Source organism: Pristiophorus japonicus, unplaced genomic scaffold (assembly GCF_044704955.1).
Source record: "Pristiophorus japonicus isolate sPriJap1 unplaced genomic scaffold, sPriJap1.hap1 HAP1_SCAFFOLD_219, whole genome shotgun sequence".
NCBI classification, from domain to species: domain Eukaryota; kingdom Metazoa; phylum Chordata; class Chondrichthyes; family Pristiophoridae; genus Pristiophorus; species Pristiophorus japonicus.
The window spans coordinates 713,487-726,808 of record NW_027251897.1 but is presented as its reverse complement, the minus strand read 5'-3'; the positions used below and the strand labels follow the sequence as shown (position 1 = coordinate 726,808).

The following is a 13,322-nucleotide window of genomic DNA, read 5'->3' as shown; positions in this document are numbered from 1 at the left end:
TTATGGACTCTCCTTCAGTTAGAATATCTTTATTTGTGCAAAAGAAGATCATCGGTTAATTAACGATGTATTCCCGTGAAAGCAACATAAAATGTAGTGAAAAAGTAATCAACAAACTTGGTGTTCGAACCCGAGAATCTGAGATTAAAAACCTCACGCTGTATTAACTGAGCTCGCTGTGCTTCTGCTAAAGCAAACGTTTTTGTCACTGATTGCAGCCAGGCGCCTGTTGGCTCCGCCCCAGATGTTTAAACTTGATGTCGAAGAACTGCCAGGATCTTCTTGAATGGTGTACCAGGCTCGAGGGGCCGAATGGCCTACTCCAGCTCCTAATCCTTACATGTTTATGATCATATGACCTTTCACAGGAGAACAATCTCGCCCTGAGCATGCATGAGGAGAAAGTTCCAGAAAATATTCCCACCCGGTGAGCTTTCGCGTGTGAGGCGAACGTGTTAACTTCCACACTGCGGAAACATCTCCACTTTCAGCACCCGGTCAGACGGAAATGTTAAGCGAGCAGGTGAACTGCTGAATCCCACTATTAAGGAGCTGGTCGTGGTGCCAAGCAAATGAGTTTTGCTTAATGACTAAAAATAAGAAAAGGGATTTGAAACCGCGCTTTAAGAGCAGACTGCAAACTGAACGCAACACCTTCGACGGCACGGCCATCCAGACTGCAAGTTCATTTAAATTTTGAACTTTTGTGTCTTGTTACATGAAGTAAATGAGGGCATTTGGCATATCTGTGCCTGACATCAGGGAAACAGTGAGACAAACATTGGAGCAAGTGTCAGGTTATTGCCAAACAGCAAAGAAGTTTGCAACTTTTGAAGAACAATGATCCCGACATGATTTGAATACACAGCCTTCTGATCGAGTCAGACACACTACCGTTGCACCACGAGGTCTACAGTGCAGAGTGCCCATGTTTGTATACATGAAGGTTCCTGAAACACAGTTTCATTTACCCTGCATTGGTGAAATGAAAGGGCTTTAGAATCCCCGGCCGCTCCCAGCGTGGATCAGAGAGCATCAGAAGCAGTGCCCACCTGTCACTCACCCTCTCACGCCCGCTTTCATCACCTGCTGCCCGCGGACTGCAGCAAATCCAGTTCATCATCATCACAGGCAGTCCCTCAAAGAGAGGATGACTTGCTTCCTCGCCAAAAAAGGATGAGTTCACAGGTGTTTCAATATTCCAGGTCCTGAAATGTATGTTGAAGGGTGGAAGATGACTGTGCGTGGATTTTTTTAACGTGTGATAGCCGTTGCACCCCAGCCATCACACGGGCTTGACAGAGCAAGGTATTCATCCAGAGGCAAGGGTTAAACAAGACGACTGGAGACCAGCTCTGCTGCTTGGACCCAGTGTGCACACATATCGCAGTGTGGGCTGGCCCGTGCTGCCCCTGGGCCCCTGGCCCTGAACTCACGCCTTCCCTGGGCCCCGATCACATCCCTCTACAGTCTTTCGCCGCTCCTTCGCCCCGATCTCGCCGCTCCTGCTGTATCTGCCCACGCTCCAATCACTGACCTGGACCTTGATGACATCACTCTTCGCTGCCGCCGCCCTCCTGCACCAGCTCGCACTGCTCCCTGGAGTAGTCTCCCGGGACCTCCAAGCTGCTCCCAGGGCCGCTCGCCGTTCCTTTTATGGCCCCGACCTGCCGCTGGTGTTCTACCGTTAGTGTATCCAGGCTGCGGGTGGCCACCCCGAGCGCAGCAGAGGGGTTTCTGCATTAGTTCTGGGTGGGGGCAGTATCTTTCCCCTTCTCTCTTCCACTTGTCTCTATCCCTGTGCTTTTATTTCTCTATGTATTCCCCCTGTCTCAGTTTCTAGTGTTTAAAAGGGAACAAAAGATGAAATGGGTTTCATTGTGGAACAATTTACTTCACTCAAAGTTAGATGCACTGCTGTTCGCCATGAGGTCAAGGTAGCTAGCCGTTGATATTCAGGTTCTTATATAAATATATATAAATATATCAACATCTATCATAACTGTTCCCTGGTGGTCGAGGGGTTAAGATCTGCCGCACTGACGTGGTAACGATGCGCGATCAATTCATCGCATAAAAATAATTGAGTTCTGTGAGACGATTAATAATTGCTGTAAGCACCATGAATACCAATACTTTCTGTGATAGACCGAGCTTACAGACTATCTGGCTTCTCCTGCCCTTTGCCGGGCACGTGTTCCGGGTTTAATTTTGTAAATTGGGCGAGTTCGCTGATCGCGGGGAGACGGTAGGAGCCTCTGTGACCCCACTGTGAGGATGTGGAAGTGAACACGGTGGCTGGGTGATCCGTGACATTTCTGTAAAGGGCAGCGGAGGAGAAGGATTGAGAACTTTCAGTGTGGGACAGAAGTTGTTTCAGGTGATCCTCCTCATTCCCGATCAGCGCAGAGGGAGCTCACTGGTCAGCTCCCCTTTGTTGGGGCTGTTGCAACAGTGGTTTCTGTAGAGTAGTGGTTATCATGTTTGCTTTATACGCAAAAGGTCCCTGGTTCGATCTCAGGCAGAAACATTTTCTTTAAACTTGTCAAATGCGAACAATCGAAGGCGAGTTGAGTCTCCTGGCAAATGCTGCCTGATTTGCTGAGATTTTCAGAATTTGCTGTTTTTATTTGCTATTTATTCTCCTGGCAAAAGGGCTCCCTTATTCCTGAATTGCTCTTTATTTAACCAATAAATAGATAACTTTCAGTGAGAGAAAACGGATCCACCAGGGACCTTTTGCGTGTGAGGCCAACGTGATATCCGCTACACTGCAGCCCATCAAACGGCGAGAAACCACTCAATATAAAGGATGAGCTCACTACTATCAGGGGCAGTGCAGTCTGGTCAACGTCAAACCCTCCTTTCTTCTTCGGCAATGGCATGAACGGGAATCAGACGCCACAAAGTTTATTAAAGACACAAATACAAGTAACACTTCTAAATCTTTTCACTGTAAAATTCATTTACTTTATTTGAAATCCTGCTGCATTGAAACTGAAAATGAGCACCGTAAGATTTTATCTTCACTACTGATTCTATTTTCTGTGCACGGTCGAAATAACCGGTGCTGTTAAATTTGACAAAAGTTGCCCCAGATTCCTGGTGTCATCAGCAATGTAGGTTTTGAACCAGACTCCTAAAATACAGTGAGTAAAATGGGTCAACATGCATAAGAACATAAGAAGATAAGAAATAGGAGCAGTAGTCGACCATACGCCCCTCGAGCCCGCTCCGACATTTAATACGATCATGGCCGATGCAATCATGGACTCAGGTCCACTTCCCTGCCCACTCCCCAAAGCACAGGACAAATGATTGAAGTATCGACTCTCCCTCAGTTAGCATTTCTTTCATTGTGCAAAAGAAGGTGAGGGGTTAATTAACGATGCTTTCCCGTGAAAACAATGTAAAAGTTTAAGAAAAAAACATACGGTGACTGGCAGGTGAGCGCGGCTTCTGATACCTGGTGGGAATGGGCGGGGATTTTAAAACCCCTTGTATTGTGAAACCTTCATATCGCCGAACATCTCAGACTTCATGTGTGAACCTTGTCAGGCAATGGTAGCACGCCTGACTCCAAATCGAAAGGTTGTGTGTTCTAATCAAGTTGGGGTTGCAATTATTTTCAACATTGTTCTTCCAGAAAATATTTTCTTTGCTGTTTGGCAAAAACCAGACCCTTGCTCGAAGGTCTGTCTCACTGTTTCCCCGGTGTCAGGCAGAGATACGCCTGCTGCCCTCATTTATTTCATGTGTCAGGACACAAAAGTTCAAAATCAATCTGCAGGTGGCCACATCTAGCATTGAATACTCAGGGTGGCGGAGTGGTTTAAAGTGCTGTGTTCAGATTGCAGTCTCCTCTGGAGGTGCATGTTCGACTTTAACATTTCTTATTTTTAATCATTCAGTGAAACTCTTTGTTTGACACCACGACCAACTCCTTAAAAGTGGGATTCTGCAGTCCACCTGCTCGCTTCACATTTCTGTCTGACCTGGTGCTGAAAGTGGAGATGTTTCCGCAGTGTCGCGCTTAACACGTTCACCTCACAAGCGAAAGCTCCCTGGCCGAGAATATTTTCTGGAGCTTTTTCCTCATACATGTTCAGGGGCGCGTTCTGTCCTGAACACTCGAGCTAAAGTGCTGAGTTCATTCCCCATGTTGTTAGCAGCCTGCCAGTGAATCTGTTTAAGATGTTCAAACAGATTCCTGACAAAGCTGTCCCGGCTCGCTTCCCGGAGACACCGTGGTCACCAGTGCCCAGTTTCAGTGGGTCAGCCCCGGGAGGTTGGCCATCCGTTAGAGAATACCCAAGATCAGGGATCAGTCTACGGACAGTGATCCCCAGCCGGCAGCCTTCGGCGGTGAGGGACTCACAGGAGAGGTCGTGGTGGACCAGCCACGAACTGAGAGTCCCCAGCCTACAGGCCCCGGCTGTGCAGAACCCTCAGTTAATGAAATGAACTCAGCAGCCACACCGAAAGGTGGAGTGTGTTGTTGCCCCAGAGGGGCCATTCCCCCGATAATGTGCGACTCAGGCACACCTCCAGTCAGAACACTCTGGGTCCTGCGGTACAGACCGCCTTACCGCCGGCCACACAGGCAAACCAGAGGCTGAATAAGGGAAGGAGAAGAACAGGGATTAACTTGGCCAGTCGGAGACGGGTGGCAGATGTATATAATAGCACGATATGAGTTTAAGAATGTTGAAGAGTTCTAGTTTTAAATTAAGATTTTAGAAATTTCAGGTCACCACAACCTCACGAGGAATCCATGGGTAAAGAAGTAGTGAGAGGAATAAGATCGGTTATGAAGGAGTTGTGGCCGGCAGTGTAAGGGGTGGTTTTCAGTGGGTCAGCTTGCCCTTCTGACCTTATATGAGCGGTTCCGAATCGCTCCCACACCCTTGATTCTCGACACTGGAATTATGAAGGGACTGTAAAAGACTTGGACCGACAATCGGTTTCAAGGAAGGAAGAAGGTATGGCTTTATTGTGTTTATAAAGAAGTAAAAGGCACACCTTTAATAACACACACAGACCAATACACACTGAGGGGTACAACACATTGAATACATTGTCAAATTACAGCCTGTGGGGAAAAGAATACAGCTTAAACTTTAAATGGAGTAAAGAGGAAAATGCAGATACATTTACACAAGTTATCCCAGCCTCCCCCCTCCCAATTCCCCTCACTAACTAAGTAATAGCTCTGAGGGTTCAGGGGCTATGCTCACCAATCCCTTTAGACAGTTGCCGGTGATTCGTGGTTTCGGGGTTCGCTGCACTTGGCCTTCTCGGCGAGCCGTACCCCGGACAGAGGAGAGGACTTCGGACTGCGTAGTCTTCGGTTGGGGTGCGTCCGTTGATGCGCTAAGTTGCGTTTTGGATGTATGGGGTAAGTACCCACTTTCTTTGGTTAGGAATAGTTTTAGTTAGTCCCTTTTGGTAATTTCTCCCCCGTTGGGTCGTTCAGAAATAGATTGTAGAGTGATTGTCAGTTTGGTTGCTGACAACCTTCCGTTTCGTGGGCCTCGTGCTCGGTCAGTTCTTGATGAATTCTGGTAGTTTCCTTCACTGTTCCATTTCTTCACTGTAGAGGAAGTAGGCTGCTTGCGTCTGTGTCTGTGTTCCAGTCTATGTCCTTGTTCGAGTCAGTGCGAGTTCCAGTCTGTGTTCTGTTAGTTTTTCCTTGTAAAACTGGGGGATAGATATATGCCCCAAAAAAGGCTTTGTTATCTCCCATCAAATCTCTTGGGCTCTGTTTAAACTGTTCTGTCCATTGATTTTCAAATGTCTCCTTTGTCGGCAGTAACTCGATTAGGGTGTGAGAATGTGCTATCACTGGTTTTGCATTGTTTGAGGATTGTCCAGTTTACTGGCCATGATTTCCATTGTGCTTGATTGGGTAATTCAATTATCTCTTATGGGGTGAATAGTTCCCCCCAGACAGTCTGGGATCCTTAATACATGAATTTGCTTCACAGAGTTTAGCTCCACCTTCTGTACTCGGTCACTCTTTTTCGCAGCCAAAATGTTGTGGAATCTTAAAATTGATCTGCTCCTTTCCATCGATGTTTAGGGGATCTCAGTCTTCTGAAATTTAGGTCCATTTTGAATTCTCTTTCCTATGAGTCCAAACACTGTAGGGGGGGGCGGTCTCGATGAATGCATTCCCTTTTATCCCCTGCAGGCGTCGTCTGCCCCTTTAAACTCATTTTAAAAGCCCAGAAAGGAATTCCTCTCCTCTGCCGGGGAAAGGTACCAGGCATCTTTGCGAGATATTGTTAAATTCTACATTCCCCCCCTGTGATACCATGTCATTTATGGTATCATCTTACAGGTGAGCAAAGTTCCTGGCTCTCAAGAAATAGCCGTCGCTGTAAATTAACAAAACTAATACCAAAATATGCATTACACTTATGCAACATCACCACAGATACACTTTTTTCCCTTTACAGGTACAAACTTTTTACGTTTACACCCTCCCAGCTTGGAGGGGGTTCCATCCCTATAATTGCATTTCAGCACAGTTACATTTCATTTCAATTACATTATATTCACCAGCATGTAGTCAACGTACAACCACATTACAGAAGGAAGAACATAGATTAAAATTAAACAACATCAATTGGTCTCCTGAGGTTTGTCCATCACCTGGTAATGTCTGGATCCTGCCCTTGAGAACTGCTCTCAGGCTGGCTGACACACAAGACAAACTCAAAACAATCACCTAAACATTACTGCAACATTACCCTCAGTTCTAAACTAAACCTTAAAATGTAAAATGGTGCAGTCAGCTACCTTAGACTAAAAATTAGAGCTATGTACATCCGCCACCCGTCTCCGGGTGGCCTGGTTAGTCCCTGTCAGGCCCATGCCTGGTGCGGTCTGATAGCCGCCTGGATGCTAGGGTTTCCCCGCAGCCGGTGAGCAGGAGACCCTTGTCTCTGGGCCAGCTCGATGCTGCTGCTCCTGTGAGACCCTCACTGCTGGAGGCGGCTGGCTGGGGGTCCCTTCTCTGAGTGGCCTCTGTACTTCTGACCGTCGGCCTTTCCTGTCAGGCTGCCCTTCTCCTAGGGTAGAATCGCTGAGGCTTTGATGCCGGTGACCACGGTATCTTTGGCCGTGGTGTACGGAGGGTCCTTCTCAGGGCTTGGGTTACTGGGGGTGCGTCCGAATCCCAAACGATGGGTGGGATAGCCCCTCCAGTACTGCAATTCACCGTCCCTATAGGCACGGTTTCTGAGCCTGCCACATTCCCTGTGGGCCCTCCACCGTCGGGGGCGGACAACGGAGGGTCCCTGTCCTGAGGACGGTTCACCCCTCCCGGATGCCCTCCAAGTTTGTCTGACCCTGGGTTGTAGAGCTTGCACTGGTTGATGTGGAACCACTTAGTACAGCGGGGCAGCTTTATGGCATAGACCATCGGGCTTGCCTTGTCGACAATGCTGTATGGCCCCATATATAATGCTTCACAAACCCCGACCCGAGCATGGTTCCTCACCATGACCTGGCCTCCTATCTCCCATTCGTGGTGTTTGCTGGGTTCTAGCAGCAATCGGTTACTCTGATGCTGTCTGCCCATGTTACTAGCAGCCTGCCAGTGAATCTGTTTGAGGTGTTCAAACACGTTCCTGAGAAACTAGTCCCAGTTCACCTTTCTGAGCTGACCTTCTGTGAGCACCGGGGCTAGGACATGGGTGGGGGTCCGCATGATCCGGCCAGTCATGAGCTCGCATGGGGAATACCCCGTGCTCTTTGACTGGCTGGCTCTGATCCCCATTAGGACCAACTGTAAGACCTCCACCCACTTTTGGGGTGAGTCTCCTGTCTCCTTCCGCAGCCTTTCTTTAATGGTGTAGTTTAAAAGCTCCACATTACCCGATGACTGTAGATTGTGGGCAATGTGCCATTTCCCCTCAATGCCGAGCACGTTAAGGGTTGCCTGCAATAATTGCCCGGTGAAATGGCTCCCCTGGTCCGACTCCACATACTGTGGGAGTCCCCACCGGGAGAATACTTCCCTCACTAGAATCTTAGCTGTCCCTAGTGCGGTGGCTGTTCGGCAGTTGAAGGCTTCAACCCATTTTCAGAACACGTCCACCAGGACTAGGCAGTATTTGTAGCCTCCCTGGGCGGTGGGTAGGGGCCCGATGCAGTCAATTTGGATTGACTGCCATGGTCCCTCTACCCTCCTGACGTGTCCTAGGGACACCTTCCTTTTCTGGGGGTCAGGGTTGTTCGCAGACACACCAGGCAGTTCGCACAGAACCCACGGACATCCTCCCTGAGTCCCGGCCACCATCCTGCCTGTTCCACACGTTGCCAGGTGGTCTCAGGCCCGGGGTGTCCCGCTCCTGGACCCTCATGGGCCAGTTTTAGGAATTCCCTCTGGTGCTGCTGTGGCACGACCCATTGTCCCTCTTTAAACAGCAGGCCTTCCTTAACGGTAATGGCTGCTGTGCCGTACGGACCTTCTACTCTCTCTCCTCTAGCTAGCGCGTTCAGGACAGCTTTCAGGACCGGGTCCTGTGCCTGAACTGTTTTTAAGTCCGAGGCCAAAGCTATCCCTGTACTCTCTACTGCCCTGTTCTTATTCTTGACCGCTGCTATGCGGCCGGTGTCATAGGGGTCCCAGAACTTTCCCGTGCGGGCACCTTCTTTGGCCAGTTTGTCAGCCTGTTGGTTTCCCTCTGCATGGGGTTCGGTTTTTGAATGGTCCTTCACCTTATGTATGTAGACCTTTCCTTCTTCCCCCACCGCTGTCAAGATTTTCTCCAGCAGGGGCTTGATTGTCAGGGGTCTCCCGTCAGCGGACGTGTATCCGCGACGGGACCATATAGCCAGGTCCTCTGTACACGAATTGCAGGTGAACATACTCTCCGAGCAAATCGTGTACGGGGTAGGAAATTCCTCGGGGTGGGACACCACGTGCATTACGGCGGACAGTTCAGCATGCTGGGTGCTCATGAAGCTGCGGAGCTTGATTACCCGGGCAATACCTGACCTTGGGTCATGGGCTCCACACTCAGTGAGTCGTTTGCCAGCAGATACCATGCTGGACCCGTCCACGTAGATGTCCCGGCCTGTAGGGTGTAACCCAGCCCGAAGGCAAATGTTCACCTCCCATACCCCTTCTACGGCGCACCTGTGGGCTTTCCCTGGGTAGATTAGGTTGGCTGCGAGCCTTGGCTCATGGGGGCCTTCTACTCTGTGGTCCATCTGGGAGAGGAGCTGGGTCCAGCGAGCAATGCGGGCACTGCTCACCGTCCCATCCTTAATCATCCCATCGAGGAGCATCTGAGTAGGTGTGTGGTGGGTTAGGAGAGTAAGAGGAGACCCTCCCGTGAAGATCAAGGATCTTTTCACAGCCCAATGTGTGGCTTGGAGGTGTCTCTCACATTTGGAGTACCCCTTCTCCACATCTGTGAGGATCCTGGAGGAGTAAACCACCGGTCTCAGCTGGCCGTGCCGCTCTTGAAGCAGCACTGAGCTCAAACTGTCCCCGCTGGCTGCCATCTCCAGGAAAAACTCCTTTCCTACATCTATCGCTCTAGGCTGGCGCGGTCTGCAAGTCCTTCTTGAGCTGATTAAATGCTGCCTCACAAACCCTCATCCCAGTCCCACTCTACCCCCTTGTGTAGGAGCCTGAGCAGAGGGGCTGCGGTGGCTGCATAATCCTCAATGAAGTCTCTGCAGTGCCCAGTGAGCCCTAGAAAGGATCTTACCCCTGTCACTGTGTTGGGGGCTGGTAACTCCTGTACTGCCTCCCTTCTAGTCTTGTCTATGGCCCGTTCCCCACCGCGCACAGTCAGCCCCAGGAATTTGACTTCCTTCTGGCCGATCTGTTCCTTATTCGGGTTTACTTTAAACCCTCCTTCTTTTAGCAGCTCCAGCAGCTCAGCAAGCAGTGGGCCATGCTCCTCCCCCTGATCGGTGAACAGGAGCAGGTCATCCACATACTGCACCAACTGCTGGGGTCTGCTAAAGCCCTTTAAACAGTTCGCCATGCATTGGGGAAAAATGCAGGGACTGTTGTGGAAGCCTTGGGGAAGACATTTCCACGTGTATTGTTGGCCCTTAAAGGTAAAGGCGAACTTGTACTGGTCCTCCCAATTTAAAAGAATGCACCAGAACCCATTTTAAATGTCCAACACCATGAAAGTGGTCGCGGATGCTGGAATACTCCCTCTGAGGTCTGCAACGGCTGCTACAGTGTGTGCACAGGCAGGGATATTCTTATTTAGCACTCGATAGTCCACGGTGGCCCTCCATGAGTGGTCCGGTTTCTTAACCGGCCACAGTGGAGAGTTCACATGGGTTGCTATCGCTCTTAACACCACTTGCTCTACCAGTGATCCCAGCGCCGTTGTCAGGACTACCTCTGCCTCCCTGGGGAAGTTATATTGCTTTTGTGGTTGGGTCATGGGGTCCCCTTCTATACTAAGTTCCACCCCCGTTACCCTGCCACAGTCATGTTTGTGGGTGGCGAATACTGCAAGGTGTGCCCGTACATATGCCTGGTACTCCACTGGGGTGTTACTGACCAGTAATACCAAGTCATAACTCTCCTTTGGCTTCACGGTACACAACGTTCCCTTGGCCTCTTTTTCTGGGATCACCGCCAGCTCACTTTCCATGTCTGTCTCTATGGCTCCCCATCGACAGTGGTTCCTCAGATCCAAAAGGATCAAGTGGCTAATGATAAAATCAGGCCCCAGGATACATTTTCCCTCCTGCTCCCATTTCATCAGGACACACTTGCATTTGGTTTTGAGTGTCCCCAACTGAATGGTGAGCGGGATGGGAAAAGAACCAGTTTGCTCGTTGCCTGTGAACCCCACTAGACTGTACGGGACCCCGTTCGATAGAGGTGAGGTAGCCGGTTTATCTGCATGTACAAGGGTGCAGGAAGCACCAGTATCTAGCAGGTAGGTCCCGTTCACTTTCTCCACCTCCATTGTAACGCATGGTCTCTTCCAGGCATCGTACTCTAGGGAGCACAGGTACACAGGCTGCGCTGGCTCTAGTCATACACATGGGTGGGTTGGAGCAGAGGAATTTACCGTACCGGCTACTGTACCGGTTGCAGTAGCTACTGCTCCCAGTCCATTTATAAGTGTCTGTAGGGTGGCTACGAGTGTCTCATATGAGTCGGGTGTTCCTGCCCCGGCCTTACTGGCTGGGTCTGAAGTGGCCTTTCCCTGAGTCTCTTTCCATGGGTTCCTACAGTCCTTCCTCCAGTGCCCACTTTTCCCACACCCAAAACATTCACCCCCTTTGTGGGGAGGATTCCCACCTTCCTGATGCCACTCTCTCTTGCCTTGGCTGGGTTTAATCTGATGGACTTTCCCGTTCCGGTAAGCCAGGGTCAACTGTCTGACCACTGTCTCCTCGGTGGTTCTGGGATCTCTTGGATCGAACCAGACCTGGGCTTTTGCCTTTACTCCAGGTAAGCTGTTTGCCACCAGGCTGCGGAGCCAGTGAGCCAACTCGTTAGGGGCCAGGTGGGCCCGGTCAAGACCCCACTACAGGCCCTTTCGGAGACCGGCCACAACCTGTCGGCGAAAGCCTGTGGAGTCTCCCCATGGAGCTGCACTCTCTTCTCCACTCGGGAGAAAGGACTCCCGTCGTTCATACCCATGGCATCTAGAACCTCCTCCTCAAACGTAGCTTACGTGTTTCGCCCCTTTCTGCTGTCCGCCGAGAGGGAATGGCACAGCTTGGTGTCTCGTGAGAGGAGCAACAGCTTAGCCTGCTCTGAATCATTGCACCCGTTAATATCCTCTGTGTGTTCCACTTCCAGGAAGTGTACCGAGGGATCCCCCTGTTGGGTGAGCTTAATTAGGTGGCCGATCATAGCGCTCAGTTTTTGGGTGTCATGGGGGCTATGAAATTGCTTACTAGGGCTCCTGCTGCCCCATTTGCACCAGGTGGGCCAAACGTCTCCTGCCGGACCGAGTGCATTGGCTCTGGCTCCAGCCCTCCTTGTATTGGCTTGCCTGCTTCCCCCTGCTACCAAACCGATTTAAAACTCGAGCCCGCCGTTGTTGGTCGTTCGCAATTGTTACCTGCCCTGCACTCTGGTTGACACCCCCGCTGCTCTGGGCTATTCCCGGGAGCTGCAGGCGGTGACTGCGGGGTTTCTCCTTGCTCTACCAGGTATTCCTGGGCTAAACCCGGGTTTATCAGGCACACCATGCCTTTAGCCCGGGATAGAGCAAGGTTCAAGCCTTGGATCAGCTGCTGGCGGGGGCCATGGTCACCAGCCTCAAATTCCCTGGTACTGGCTACCTTATAGGCTTCCTGAATGTCTTTCACCCTCTCCCCATAATCTTTAACTTGCTTGGCGAGGCAGGAATTATATTCCCGTAATGCAAGTTCGCTATTCTTGGCTTCAATAATCTGACACTGTAAAAGGTCCAGTTGGTTTTGTGCCTTTCTTTAGTGAGCTCTCTACTTTCCTTTCACTGTCCCACCTCAGTCCACAGCCTTTCCCCGACTGTGTCCCTTGCACTGGACCTCTCTTCTGCCTGCCTCAATACTCCCTTTAATTTCTCATTCTCCTCATCGAGAAGCCGGATCTATCGCTGAAGGCAAATTAGCCAAATCGCCTTCTCTTTTGACTTTTTATGGTCCTTGCTCTCGGTCCATTGAGCTGCAGCATCTTCTGGACGCTCATCAGACAATAGATCGAGTCACCACTCCTTCGCCACATTTACCCTCTTAAACACATAAGAGTAAATTTCTTCTTCCTTTTTGCTTCTTTTCATGAAACCACTCTCTCTCTTATCACGTCCCTTGCCCCAGAGGCCCTTGGTGGTCACCATTATGTAAGCGGTGGTATTCGGAGGGTCAGTTTTCCCTTCTGCCCTTAAATGAATCGCTCCCACACCCTTGGTTCCAGACACTTGAATTATAAAGGGGCTGTGACAGACTTGGGCAAACAATTGGTTTCAAGATAGGAAGCAGGTATGGCTTTATTGTGTTTAAAAGGAAGTAAAAGGCACATCTTTAATAACACACACATAATAGTAATAGCAATAGACACTAAGGGGTACAACACGTTGAATAAATTGTCAACATACAGCCTATGGGGAAAAGAATACAGCTTAAACTCTAAATGGGGTAAAGAGGAGAATGCAGATACATTTACACGAGTTATCCTAGCCTCCCCCGCTCTCAATTCCCCTGACTAACTAAGTTATAGCTCTGGGGGTTCAGGAGCTATGCTCACCAATCGCTTTGACAGTTACCAGTGAATCGCGGTTTCGGGGTTCACTGCACTTGGCCTTCTAGGCAAGCCGTAGCCCGGACGC

At 50.1% G+C, this 13,322-nt stretch overlaps 1 non-coding gene across 1 annotated transcript; it reads left to right on the top strand.

The window, feature by feature from the left end:
• The first annotated feature begins 2,457 nt into the window (after window positions 1–2,457).
• trnai-uau (transfer RNA isoleucine (anticodon UAU)) lies at window positions 2,458–2,530 on the top strand. The gene has a single exon. It is a non-coding gene; the product is annotated as a tRNA-Ile (tRNA).
• The last annotated feature ends 10,792 nt before the right edge of the window (window positions 2,531–13,322 follow it).